This window comes from Mus pahari, chromosome 7 (assembly GCF_900095145.1).
Source record: "Mus pahari chromosome 7, PAHARI_EIJ_v1.1, whole genome shotgun sequence".
In the NCBI taxonomy this organism is placed as follows: domain Eukaryota; kingdom Metazoa; phylum Chordata; class Mammalia; order Rodentia; family Muridae; genus Mus; species Mus pahari.
The window spans coordinates 35,297,557-35,309,425 of NC_034596.1; the positions used below are offsets into that span (position 1 = coordinate 35,297,557).

Below are 11,869 nucleotides of genomic sequence, written 5' to 3' on the forward strand. Positions count from 1 at the left end.
CGTTTCTAAAATGTTCTTCTGTAAGATTTTATATTCACTGAAGTCTGACATTTCCTGAATTTTCATTAACACTGATGGCAGGGAAATTATTACCTAGTGAAATTTGTAAAAATCAAAGTAGCCAAGGGTCTCTCTTAAGTAGACTCCTTAACATGTTTAAGGACTCTGACAATATAATTGCCTTTTCTATAGATCCTTCTAGCAGAGTATTTTCAACTCCCTTGTAGGGAAACTTTAAGAAGGATTTCCTCAAGTGAGTAGAGTATTCAAAGGTGTACAGTGATATAAGACCTAACTAGAGAGAACCATTCGTGGAGATTCAGAATGGACCAGGAATTGTTTACTTTGCCAGTATATATGTTAAAATTTGAATAATACAGAGATTAGCATGGCCCCTGAGCAAATTCATGAGGTGTTTCTCTCTCTCTCTCTCTCTCTCTCTCTCTCTCTCTCCCTCCTCCATCTTTTATAATACATAAAGGTCCTCTGAGAATATATTAGAGCTTCTGGTGTTGTGTGATGTGATTTCTAAGTGTGCAAAAACAAAAATGGGTCTTGATGTCTATACTTGTTTCTTGTGCCTTTTCTTGGGCTCTTTCCCTTCTGCTTGTTTGTTTTATCATAATATTTTATGCTTCTTCTTGTTTTATTTTATATTACTTATTCTATCTTAGGAGCCTGTTTGTTTTATTGAGAAGCATAAAGGGACAAGGACTGGAGAGGAGGAGCTATGAGGTGTATAGAGAAAGGAAACAGGGCATGTTATATAAAAAATTCTATTTTCAATACAAATAAAAATTAAAAATAAAATTCATTATTATAAAAGGGTTTGGAGGGAAGAAGAGGGAGGGAGATGTAATTGTCTCAATAACAACAAAAGAAAAATGTTGTGTAAAAAAGGCAGTGAATATATGATTGCAACAGATTTCTATAAAATATAATTTCAAAATTATATGTGTGTTTGTGTGTGTATATGTGTGTGCGTGTGTGTGTATATGTGTGTGTGAGAGTATATGTGTGTGTGAGTGATCTACACAATATTGGTTTTGTATGCAAGCAAAATGCAAATGTTGAAGGTGTGGGACAATGGCCTGTGCCAGGAAACTTGGTAAGGTAGAGGGGTCTGAGACCCTGGCACTCAGGCACATACCTGAGACTGTATGTGCGCCCGCACCCCCCTTCCCCCCCCCCCGCTCCCTGCCAGATTCCTGGTCTGGAATTTGTGCCAAACTCCCAAAACAGAGTTCTCTAGGCTAAGGAGGTACCTAGAGGTCCTGAGGATTTAGCCAATAAGCTTTCCTTCCTGGACATTCCTCCCTGCAAAATGTAATTAATCTCTGGTCCCCTCTTAGATGTAAGCATGCATCCATTTTCCACGAGGAACAATCAACAAACAGTTTGACAGACCAAGGACTATCTCTTTCATTGAGAACATGGGAAGCATGGAGAAGGCCTTAGCCTACAGAGTCACAGCTTACGACTTCCATAGAAGGCCTTTCTGCACTGCCAGACAACTGCAGTTACCTAATCTAGGGTTCCCATTCCATCCTCCCCAGCACCAGCCCTGTGCAAGTTGCAGTCTACAGCCCACCAGCCCCTGACTGTGCTCTCAGTTCTTCTCAACTCAACAAAGCCTAGATGTCCACAAGTTTGAGAGCACCTGGTCCCAGCCTCATCAGGCCCATAATCCCCCAGACACTTTGTTCCTGACTTCACTGGGCGATTCTTCAGCAGAGACCAGAGGAACCACAATTTTGGTTTCCCCAAATCTTAGATGTTTTCTTCCACCCTTGCAGTGGTGTCTCAGAGCCTCCCTGAAGCCTAACACCCAACAGTGGTAGCTTGGGATAAGGCGTACTCATGCTCCCTGAGTTTCGCCATCCTAATGGCCATTCCTAGTGACAGGAGGGAATGAAGTCCCACATGGGGTGTCTTTCCACTTATCAAATAATTTAACTATATTCTGCTCATCTTTTGAGAATTCAAATGAGGACAAATTCAAAAGCAGGGGAGGCAATTTCATGTCAGCTAAGTATCTAGGATACTCGCTGTTCTTAGGTAGGTCTACTGAGAGAGGAGAGAGCTGTGAAACAACTTTGTTTAGGAATGGAGTATGAAGATGTTTAAAGTTGCAGGTAGGAGTAGAGATGAACAGAAAGAATTTGTGATTGCTAAACCTATTAACAGTGTTGAAGATCAACTGTTCAACCTTGGACCTGTTGCAGTAGTTCAGGGCATAAATGAATTTGTTTTATAAGTATGAAGACCTGAGCTCAAATCCACAAAACCTGGGTAAAAATCTGAACATTTCTGTGTGTGGTTATAACCCTAACATTAGACACCAATAACAAATAGATACTGAGAATGTTCTATACAGCCATTCTAAAGGAATGGAAGGTTTCTGTTTCAATGAGAGAGATTTTTCCAAAGTAAATTGACAGGGGCAGAGGTGAATTTTTGCTTTGGACTCTGAAGATGTACATATGGGTGTGCATATCCATACTCAAATGCTTGTACCAGACACAATAATGCACACACACACACACACACACACACACACACACACACACACAATCAGTTTAGTACTTCTCACTAGGAAAGGTATCCCAATGGAAAGACCACACATATTAAATGTTTCAATATGTCAAAGTGCAAATTCATTTGAAAGTATGGTGCCTAAACTGAGAATGATTTGTATTAAAAACAAATTGCTATAGAGTAGTCTTCTATGATTTGTCACAGAGACATACAGAGACAAACTAGAACTGTGGTAGCAAGAGACCAGAGTGTATCTCATGTTGGTAGCAAGACTTGAATGCCATCTGCAGAGTATTCGTTTTGCATGTATGCAAAATCCAAATGTTGAAGGTTCATGAGGTTTCTGTTAAGGTTCCAGAAACTACCCGAAGTTAAGTAATGTGTGGCATTGTAAGTTTCCTTATGAAGAAGCCCTGACCAGATAATATACGAAATGGTGAAGACAAAGCTTATCTTTATCTTAGGTTACAGAAAGCAGACCTGGAAAGCTTAGACTACCCAAGAACATTGCGGGTAGATGATTCGATAATAAAACCAGGAGAGCATACATGCAGCTTCAAGATTTCCTGTTTGTCCTGCTCAATTTTGGCCTTGTTTTATCCCAAATTGTCTTCGATGTGGCCTGACTCTTCACTTTTGAAATTAGATTATTTAGTCTGTGCATTTTATTCATTTTGTTGTTATATAGGTGTTCACAGTTAGGAGATTTGATGGAATCATATAAGAATGTTTGGATTCTGGGAATTTGAACAATTTTGAAACTGTTAAAACGGAGACTTCTGAAGTTGAACTGAATATAGTCTACACTACGAGAAGGTCATGAGTCCATGGAAGCTAGAGTTGAAAATGATGTGCTTGGATGCCAAGTTGAAAACAGGTAGAATTTTAATGGCTAATAGTCACTATCCATTTGGCTGGATTTTACAGTCAACTAGGAAGCTAAGAAATAAATAAATCTGTCTGTGGTAGCTTTTCCAGGGAGTTTTAGTTGAGGAGGAAGAACGTGCCTTGAATGTGGCATTATGCATGAACAAGTATCCCAGATTGAATATATGGTGGCAAAGTTAGCCCGGCAGCAGTGTTTATGTATCCTTGCTTGCTGACCAGGTATATGTGTGACCAGCTACCTCATATTGCTGGCACCACAATTGGAGCTGATGTTGCAACAGTGTCTTCTACATGATGAAAGACTATCTCTGCAAACTGAACTAATGTTAATCCTTTGGAGTATAAGTTTTTTCACCAGGCATTTTATCACAATAATGAAAAAAATATTAACTTACACAAGCCCACCAAAGGAAAGATTTCCCTGAGCTGCACTTACCCAAACAAATCTTGCCTTCTACAGCATCCTTAACAACATGATATTCAGGAATACTGATGAAAATAAAACTTATGTCTGGAGCATAGAGGAGCAGGAGTGCGCACAGATTCCCACCCATAGCAGAGGATGGATTGGCATTTTATTAGAGCTCAGAGAAGGAAAGTCAGTTTTCTTTAATGATATAACACCTGATGTACTGACCATATTTCAAGGTAAGCCTCAGGAGCAGTTGAGCAACAGAAAGTAAACTCAATAGTATGAAACAGAGTGAGCGAGCGAGCGAGCGAGCGAGCGAGAGAGAGAGAGAGAGAGAGAGAGAGAGAGAGATTGATTTAGAAGGAAGGAAGCCAAGGGTCAACCATCATCACAAACAAGTCTTTCAGGAAAACAAGGTGAAGTTTCTTTCTCTCACCCCCTACTTTTAAGACTTATTTTTAAAGAAAGATACAGTGTCATTAACTTGAATTTATACAGTATTTTTCCTCAGATATAATTTTAATTGGAATAACAAACTGCAGCTCTTTTTTCTCTTATACATATAAAAATCATACTAAATTATAAAAGTAATGGCAGTTTTTAAAAAAGTTTCTTAGTGTTCATTGCAGTTGATCTGAAACATCCCATAGATTAATATATTTAAACTCTTTGTCCCCAGTTATTGGAACTATAAGCAAAGGATTAGCAGATGTGGCTTTATTGGAGGACAAGCATAAGAGTGAGTGGGATTTGAGGTTTCAAAAGCCCAGAACTTTTCATTCCAAGTTCTCTGTCTCTCTCTCTCTGTCTCTCTCTCTGTCTCTCTCTCTGTCTCTCTGTCTCTCTCTGTCTCTCTGTCTCTCTCTCTCTTTCTCTCTCTCTCTCTCTGCTCCATACTTGTGGATTAGGTGCAATCTCTTGCCTATTACTTTATAATCATACCTACCTGCCTTCTACCATGCTTCTCACCATCATGGTCATGGGTTAACCTTCTGAAATTGTTAAATCCCCAATAAACTCTTTCTTCTACAAGGTATCTTGGTCATGGTGTTTTATCATGGTAATAAAACTAGGACATTTAAGAAGGTAGGGGAAGGTCTGGGAGAAGATCAGTATGAATTAGATCAAAATAGGTTGTGTGAAATTATCAAAGAATTAATAAAAGCATCATTTTAAAAATTTGTTCCTGGGAATTCTATATATATATATATATATATATATATATATATATCTCCAAGTAAAATTGATTCTATTGTGTAATCCTTTATCAATTCAAATTTCACACTGCTTCTAAAAGGATAGTACATTGCTTTTAAAAGAGTATAACCCCTTTCTAAGGTTTTGTGTATCTGTTCCTAAGAGAAGCCTTGGGTGTATCAGTTTGAATAAAATGTGACTTTTTAGTATGTTTGCCCCGTGCATTTGTTGGGAACTAGGGAGAAAAAAAATCTACTTCTACTTCAGATTTCTAACCACTCATTACATCATATGAGTAAGAATTTTGTTTAAATAAGGACTATAATAATAAGGGGAGCTCAAGGAGAAAACAGACCCACCAGTCTTCTCTGGAGGGAAGCTGAAGCAAAGAAGACATAAATGGGCATCACATGTCTAGACTGTAAGAAAAGATGCCCCAACACAGACATGGTATTTGTCAGAACTTGGCTCAAAGGGCTTAGACGGGAACTAGACAAAGTTATGTTACAGATGTGTATACCAGTTTAACAAGCCAGACCTTCTCTTAAGAAAGTCTAATTGACCAGGGCATCCCAGAGTCCCTTAACAGGAGGCTTTCTTGTTTTATGCCTTCCCTCAGTTATCTTTCTTCCTGAAGGGCCTGGAAACTTTAATCATAAAACCCAACTGCAAGATCAATTGTTTTCAAATAACAAAAGATGCTAATGCAGTTTTTATAGTGCAGCAGGTCTCATTATGTTACCAGAGGCATTGATTTCCTATTACAGGCCAGAATTGCTCTCTAAAATTAGTAAATATGTAAACTGTAAGAATTCTGCATTTTGAAATACATAAAATAAATGGCATATTTTATTGGATATTAAACATTTTTGTGGTGAAAAGTAAGGAGACAAAGCATTGTCTTGAAAGCACCATCTTAAGAACAATAAATTCCATGTATCTCCCCACCTTTTTAAACTTCAAGGACAATCTGTTCTTTCAATTTCATTTTTAAACTCGTGCCTCAATTAAAAGCAGTAAGTGATTACTGAACACCAACTCTGTGCTCAGGAATCTGCTCACAGGAATGTTAAATAAGAACAGTCAATCTTCATTTTAATGAGGGATGTGATATTTGCTCACAGAGGTTACAGGACAAGTTCAATAGACAACAGGACCAAAGACATCCAATGAGGCACACACATTGGGTTATGTTGCTTCAGATAATGTCTAAAAAGCTTTTGAGAAGACTTTATACAGCACATGTTACTAGAAAGAAAAAAAATAATCCACATTTTAAAAGGTGTATCTAAAAGTACAGGTTATTTAATATCTAGCAACTAATGGTCAAATGTTTCTCATAAAGATTATTCTACTAAGGGAACATAAAAAAATGACAGAAAGTTCAGCCTTCATCAGAGAAGCATCTCCCTGCAGTAGATAGGAGCGAGCACAGGGTCACCATTGAAAATTGTGTGGAGAGTAAGAATTTGGAGCACTCAGACCTAAATGAAGTGCCTTCATCTCCTATCCAAGCCCCCACTCTGGCAGGCTCAGAAATCTATGCAGAAGAGTAGGTAGAAAGATGTCAAGAGCCAGGGATCACAAATGACTCCAAGGGAAGAGTATCTTTCAGATACAACAGGAAAATCTAAGATAATTCAACGATTATCTTAAAAACAATCAAAATTTTGTCATATTACTCTGATGATGGGAGGAGTTTCTAAAGACTTTATTCTTATTTTTACTAATGTTTAAATTTGTATTTCTGTGTAAGAATTAATACAGGGGAATGCATCGCTTGGTAAAGCCAAACGAGAGGGCACCAGATCCCCGAGAAGGGCAGTTAGATGCTGTTTTGAGGCACTTGAGGTGGGTGATGAGAACGAGTCTTAGGTGCTCTGCAGCAGCAGAGCTTCCTCTTCGCTGACAAAGTATTTTCAGCTCATGACATCTGCTTTCAGAGCACTGAAAATAATATGGCAACCTAGAGGACCGGAAGTCAAGTTCTCATTGTAGCCCAGATAATGTTTCAGAAAAAAAAACATGTCCTACCAAGAAATTAGCAGTAAAGTTAGATAAAAGGAGAAAGTAATGGAACTAGGAAAACAATTTTTGTATCTAAGTGTAAATCCAAGTGAATATTGTCTAGACATGGTGGTATTATCACATGGACTCTGAAACATTGCAGATTTAAGATACCTTCCAAAACATTGAAAAAAAAATGTGGCAGTTAAACTAAGAAAAACTGAGTAAGATGTTTTTATGTCTGAGTGATTGCATATGTATTAATTAGAAATACATTTATAACAAGGAAACGGGAAACTATAAGAGTAATTAAGAAATATGTATCTAACAAACCAATAGAAAGAAAATAAAATTAGAAAGCATAAAAGTTAAAGTTGCAATTGATAATCTGTACTTAGAAAGGTATGGGACTATACGATGATAAAATTGAAGTAAAATACTTCAGTGAAAGTTCAAACTTAACTCACAGAATGATTCAACGAAAGCTCAAAATTGTCAGTCAATGTCGACAAATAGGTTACAAGATGATGAAATCATTGTTCCTTGATGTTAAAATTACAAATGCTGGCCATTTATCATTCAAAAGGAAACTGCTGTGGCTAAACTAATATCTTATAAAAACACATTTTACAGCAGGGAGTGTTAGTAGACACAGAGGGACTGCACAATGGAGCTAATGCTCTCATGTGAAGACGCTTCACCATGAATTCCTACACACATTCATTTCAGAGAGATTTTAGTGTTTGCTCTCAGATACTAATTTTATAAACAGGCAAATTATAAAGTAAATATTAAGAACATACACATGAGTCAGATGTATATGGCCCAATGGTAAATTCTATTACAAATAATTTTTCACAGTGTGAACCTCATCAGCGTCTATGTCATTTTCTTGATATGAAATTTAAACTAACAAACTGTAAGCTTGACAAACGTTTTTTCACTTGAAGAGAGTCTGTGTCAGGTATTTCACTTAGTAGTAACATGGACCTGTGTAATGATGTATGTATGTGTGTATGACTCAGAATTTCTCAAGATTGCATTTAGAAATAACTCCTGATCAGTATGATATGGTGCTTTCTCATTAGCATATAGGGTGGCTTTTGAGAACATTATATGAATGGTGTATACTAATAATTGAAAGAATGATTAAGATAAAATAATAACTATGTATTTATTTGTGATGGTGCATTTGATGGAATGGTGATATGGTTAAAAGAAGAAATATTTTCCACTAGAAAGTGGGATTTTTTTTTTTGTCTTGATAGAGAGACATTGAAATTCATTTTTATGTTACTGAATTTCTGGTAAAGGAACAAGAATCCTGCAGCTATTTTATCTCAGGGGAGAAGGTGGGTTTGACAGCTGCAAGGAGGAGGTTAAGCTCTTTGCTCAAGGAGAGTGGGTGGAAATTAAAACTCAGAGGTAGGTCAGAACATCTTTAAGAAGGAGAATTTTGGCAAGTGACTAGCTACAGTTCCAGATGGAATAGTTTGTGGGTGAAGAACAGTAGAATAACAGATTGTGAAAAATGGAAATTCAGTTCAGCAATTAACTGTGTAATGTCAGACTAGGTAAAATGAAGATGTGCTAAAGGCTTTATATCTGTAGTGGGAAATGCAGGAGCTGATAGAAACCTGTCTCAATTCCTGAAGTAGTCCTCTAAGTACCCACAGGACCTTGCTGGAGTTCCCTAAATGCTATGGTTACCATCAAACTGTCTATAACTTAAATGTCTGTTATCAAGCCCATCTCTTCAAATATCAGTTTGACATATACCATTGAAGAGCAAGAAATGAAATTCAGAGGAATGGTAAAGCATTTTCCTTTTTTCTTACTTTTGCATTGTTGATTTCCTTCTAGTTTCAGCTTTTTAAAGAATTCCAAAAGAATGAAGTCACTTGATACATTCTAAGTTCCCTTAGAAACAGTGAACTGACAGGATGTTTTAAGAGAAGAGAACAAGGGGAGGAGGAAGAGGGGAAAGAGGAGGAAAGGGAGGTAATGTCAGAATGATTTCTTGCATTCATGTCTCTTGCTGTTGTTTACTTGAGATAGGGTTTAACTCTGTAGCCCAGGTTTCCTTAGTTTGATCTTCCTGCCCCAATCTCCATCTCACTGAGATCACAGTCCTGAATCAACCTAGGAGGCTTAGGAATTGTTATATTTTCCTGATAGAGGAGGTCTTATATATCTTTTCTAAAAATTAAAACTCTAATGACAAGTTATGGTATATATACATGACAAGATATAAAAGAGAGTAAATATAACATGCAAGGATACTATATATATATATATAATCTATATATATATTATATATATATATATTATATATATATATTATATATATATATATATATTATCTATACACACAAGAGGTCTACAAAGGTCATGATTGGCAAGGGATCATTTATAACCTAGTATATATTCTAGTGAACTACAAATTAAAAGACTTTTTTTTTTTTAAAGCATAAAACAGTTACAATAAGACTGATTGCAGCATTGAGAGACCACAAGACTTAAAGATGACTTACTGTGTATGACGGAGCAAGGCACATGATTGACAGCACAGCAATCTGTTGAGATACTTAATCATAAACATTAGAGGAAGAGCTGCTGGCTACACTCCACCCTATTTTCTTGCTTTAGCTGGGTAAAGAGGAAGCAAAGGTATTTGGATAATATCCTGAGTTGACAGTCAATCCTCAAGAAAGAGATGATGTCGCAGCATCTAGAAAACACATTATAATTACATCTTATCCAGGGAGGCTCATTCCTCAACAATCTCAAACTCCTGGGGTTAAGAGCAGTCCTGATAAAACATGAACAGGTGTCCTCAGATACTATGAATGGAGGACAATTAATCATTAAATATAGAAGAAATTCCAATCATAAGTTATGTCAAAAGTTGTTCTCAATGACAACTGGTATCTTGAGTATGAGTTCCTACACAAACACATAATAAGATGAGTGAAGCAGTACGTATGAATTGAATATGGTAAAATGCAGAAGTCTTGTGAGAATGACAGACACATGCCTCTGGAGAGACAAGAGCACTGTATAAAATAACAGATTTTTCAGGCATCTTTTCGATAGTAGACTCAAATAAAAGAACCAATATGTGCCAAGGAAGTAGAGTTGCATGTTTTACTTCATTTGTTTATTTTTTTACATTTTTGGAGACAGTCTTAGAGATAGCGTTGTACTCACTGCTTAGCCCAGACTGGCTTTTAACTCATGACCAATTTCTTGCTGCAGCATGGGTTTAATCAGTCTGCACCACTATTCTCAGCTACAGTTTGAGGGAGATGAAGTTGCCTTGTGTGTTCCACTTCTCAATCCTCAGGAACACATAAAAAAGCAACCCCTACAGGAGCAAAACTTTAGATTCACAGCACTTGGCCCCATTGTTTCTTTGGTGGTGGTGAGGCACAGCCTTTGGGCAGAAATCAAGTGGGAAAGAAAAGTTTCTTATCATTGTGGTGGAAAACAAGGAGCCAGTGAGAGGAACGGGCCAGGTCAAGACATCATTCAAAGATGTCTGAGATCTGCTACCTCTAACAAATTCTTATCTTTCACATTTCCTTACCTTCTAACAGTCTGCTCAGATTGCCAGTTGATCAGTGAATTACTCCATTGATGAAGGCAAAGCTTCTATGCTCCAGCCCATTTCCCCATTTCTGAGTACTGCTTGCACTGGGGACCTTCATTACATGAGCATTTAGTAGAAAAACAGCTTCTATTAAAACCTGCCTCTGTTGTTGCTAGACTTTATATAATCATTTGGGTAAAGATCAATGGAAGAAACATAAAATTTTATTATCACATGTGAAATAGAAGGCTAGCCTCAAAATAACTTTAGGAAAAATTGGGGGAAATTATTAGGAACACAATAAACAGAATGTACTAAATATGATTACAGGAAGAAGCCCAAACATGTTTTTACTCAAAATTAAACTATGTAAATTAAAAATCTATCAGAAATTTCTTATTGACTTTTCAAGTCTCTCATTCATTGTGTTCTTAGGTTCCAGAATTTTTGATGCCCTTTTAATTGAGTCTAGCTCTTTGTTTAACTTTTAATTGTATACAGATTTTATTTCCTTTTATTTTCTGACTTTATTTGCCTATCTATATGTCACATTTTATTGCTCATTGAAGGTTCTTAAAAAAAAAGATTATTTTGAATTCTTTTTCAGAAAGTTTGTATATCTCCATTTATTTAGGTTACACTTTTGGAAATTCATTTGTTCTATTTGTGGTTTTTGTCTTTCTCTGATTATTTAAGATCCCTGTGATCTTGCAGTGGTGTCCCTGAACTTCCAGAAAATGCATCTCCCTTTGTATATATTTGGCAGGGAAAGCTCAGCATACATAAGCCTACCCAGAAGTTGCTTCTGAATTCCTTAGTTGGCTATTCTGATGCCATGTCAGAGAATGTGTGGGATTAGAACTTGATATCACAGAGGAGAACACACTGACTCTGCATGGAAGACCAGATCTGGGTCTACAAGGATGAGCCTAAATCTTCACTGGGTGATCCTAGTGCTGGAGCCCGAAGGCTAAACCAGATCCTTGGGCTTGTAAGGAGCAGATGGACATCAGTGTTCACTGTCCTGGACATGGCCACCAGGCTACACAATTAGACTGAATATCTAGATCTATGGGAGCAAATATAGCTACTAACTGATAAGCCACAAACATTTATCTTCAGTGCCATGCCTAGTACACTGGTGTGTTTGGTACCTTGATCACTGAGAACAGCTCTGGTCTTGAAGTCCTTAGGAGAGCCTCCACAGAATCTAGTGGGATAATCTGTAACCTTAA

General features: G+C 37.1%; 1 pseudogene; it reads left to right on the top strand.

Moving 5' to 3' along the window:
- The first annotated feature begins 340 nt into the window (after positions 1-340).
- On the top strand, positions 341-427 carry LOC115064534 (annotated as a pseudogene).
- The last annotated feature ends 11,442 nt before the right edge of the window (positions 428-11,869 follow it).